Raw genomic sequence first — 3,183 nt, forward strand, 5'->3', positions numbered from 1 at the left:
GTGACCTACTCACATGCTGACAGGGGGCCAGGCGGAAGCCTGAACCACCTCCTGTGCTAAGTGGGGCAGGGCGCATGCACCAACGACCTCCCTGGCTGAGGTGGTGGTTCTGTGCATGCCTGAACACCCTTCCTTGCCCAGGGGAAGGGGGCGCATGTGCAAATGCCTTCCCTCATTGAGGGGAGCTGTGTGCATGCGTGAACATACACCAGTAGGGGGGGCAGTGCGCATGCCTGTACAGCCTCCTGCGGTAGTGGGTAAGGAGCATGCATGCATGCCCTCCCTCAGTGATGGGGATTGTGCTCATGTGGAAACACCCTACCTCTTGGAGCAGGAGTTTTGTGCATGTGTGAACACTCTTACGCCAGTAGGGAGAGCTGTGCACATGTGTGAACAGCACCCAGTGGTATGGGGTGGGGCCAACGTGAGAATGGCATCCCTCCCCCAGCCGGGGTTGTTCAGAAGTATGAACACACTTCCGCCACAACGGGGGCTGTGCACATCTATGAACACCCTCCAGCGCTGAGGGGGTAAGGTACATAGGTCAACACCCTCCCATGCCAAAATAGGTATGGGGCACATGCTTGAACCATTCCCTTGTTGAGGGATGCATGGCGCATATGTGAATGCCCTCCTTCATGGAGGGGTTGTTGTGCGCATGCATGAATACCGTCCCTCACTGGTGGCTGTGCGCATGCATGAACACCCTCCCGGACAGAGGGGGGCGGGGCAGATGTGTGAATATTCCCCCATGCTGACGTGTCATGTCACATAGGTCAACACCTTCCCATGCCAAAGTGGGGGGATGGTGCACATGGGTGAACGCCCTTCCACCAGGAGGGGGGGCCTTACACACACGAGAACAAACTCACGCACTAATGGGGCAGGGTGCATGCACAAACACGTTCCATCGCCAAGGAGGGTTGTGCGTGAGAACACCCTTCTACACGGATGGAGGGCTGTGCCCATCTGTGCCAGGGGGGCAGGGAGTATTAGTGAAACACCTCTCGTGCAGAGAGGGGAAGCAAGCATGACCTAACCCTTACCCTAAAGCCTAAATGTATAGCTAACCCTAACCCTTACCTTAAGTGATGCATGCTGCTTCAGCTGTGAAAGTGAAAAGAATCATTGATGAAAGGTCACATTTAATAGTGACAACAGTACTCCCTTGCCAAGGGGTGGCACTGTTCATGGGTGACACCATCCATCACCGAGGGGATGAGGAGCATGTGTGTACCACCTCCCATGCCGAAGGAGACAGGGCACATGTGTCAACACCCTCCCTCACCTTGGGACGGGTGGTGCAAATGTGAGAATGCGTGAATGCACTTCCAAGCTGAAGAGGATGGGGCACATGTGTGAACACCCTCCCACGCTGAAGGGGGCAGGACACATGCATGAATATTCTCCCACACTGAGGGGCGGTGCTATTGTGTGAATACACTCTAGAGAGGAGGGGGTGGGTGTGGAAGCATGACCTAACCCTTACCATAACCGTTAATGGTAATGCTAACCCAGACCCTTACCTTAAGAGTTGTCTGCTACTTCAGCTGTGAAATTGAAAATAACCATTCATGAAACGTCACATTTAATAATGGCATCACTATTCCCTCATTGAAGGGTGACGCTCTGCATGGGTGACCTCCTCCCACACCAAGGTGAGGCTGTGCACATGCGTAAAAGCCCTCCCTGCTGAGGTGAGCAAGACACATGCATGAACCTCTCCCATGCAGAGGTGGGGTGTGCCCATGAGTGAACACCCTCCCGACCCGACAGGTGGTCATGCACATATGTGAACAATCTTTCCCGAAGGGGGGATCTACGCATGTGTGAAAGCCCTCCCCAGCGGAAGTGGAGTGGAGCACGTGCTTCAATATTTTACCACTCTCAGGGGTTGGGGTGAAAGGGTGAACACTCTCCCTTGCTCAGGATAGTAGGGTGATGCGTGAAGTCTTCCGGTGCTGAGGGGGGAGAGCAAGCATGACCTAGCCCTATTCTTAACCCCTAACTGTAATGATAACCCTACCCCTGACCTTAAGAGATGCATGCTTCTTCAGCTGTGAAAGAGAAAACAGCTGTCCATGAAACGTCAGATTTAATAGTGGCATCACTACTCCCTTGCTGACTAGTGGTGCTGGACACAGGTGACCCCCTCCAGCGCCTGAGGGGGGAGGGCACATGCGTGAACGCCCTCCCACGCTGGGGAGCAGGTTCATGCACATACCTGAACACCTTCCCAAGCCACGGGGGCACTGTGCTCATGCGTGAACACCTCCTGAGCCAAGGAGGGCATGGTGCATGGACAAATGCCCTCCCTCACCAAGCGTTGTGGTGTCCATGCATGAACACCCTCGCACACGAGATGGGTGCAGGCGCATACATCAACATCCCCCCGCTGAAGGGGACTGGTTCCTATTGGTGAACACACTCCTGAGATGAGGGGGTCGTGGCTCATGTGTGAACGCCCTCCCACTCCAAGGGAGGGTGCTGGCATGGCCTATCCCATACCCGAACCATGAACAGCAATCCTAACCATAACCCTTATGTTAAGAAATGCCTGCTTCTTCAGCTGTGAAAGTGAAAAGAGCCATTCATAAAACAACACATTAAGTAGTGGCATCACTACTCCCTTGTGGAGGGGAGGCAGGTTGCATGCCTGAACACCATTCCACAAGGAGGGTGGCAGGGGTCAGGTGTGACCTTCCTCCCTTGCCAAAACGGGGGGTGCAAGCATGACCTAACCCTTACCCTAATCCTCAGGGTAATCCAAACCCTAACCCTCATCATAAGAGATGCTGCTTCTTCAGCCATCAAAATGAAAAGACTCATTCATGAAACATCAGATTTAATAGTGGCAACACTACTCCCTTGGTGTCTCTTTCAATCGGTGAAATGGACCTTCCCGTCAAGAGGCAAGAACAGGACAAGACAATACAGTCAATAGGGACAACACATCTCCCCATGGGCCAACAATTTAGGTTGGGGTGACCTCAGAGAATATCCCCTCTGAGGGATTTAGTTGTACACTTACCAGTCAAAAGTACAACCTCACTTATTGATCCAAAATACATAACCAACACCTTAGGTTTGATACATGTACCCTGCTAGAGTTTCCTTTTGGGGGTGGGTGATTGTTGTCTCCACATTCGGTGCAGAGTTATGAAACGGTGGTGGTGGGTGTTT

This window comes from Panthera tigris, chromosome E2, assembly GCF_018350195.1.
Source record: "Panthera tigris isolate Pti1 chromosome E2, P.tigris_Pti1_mat1.1, whole genome shotgun sequence".
In the NCBI taxonomy this organism is placed as follows: domain Eukaryota; kingdom Metazoa; phylum Chordata; class Mammalia; order Carnivora; family Felidae; genus Panthera; species Panthera tigris.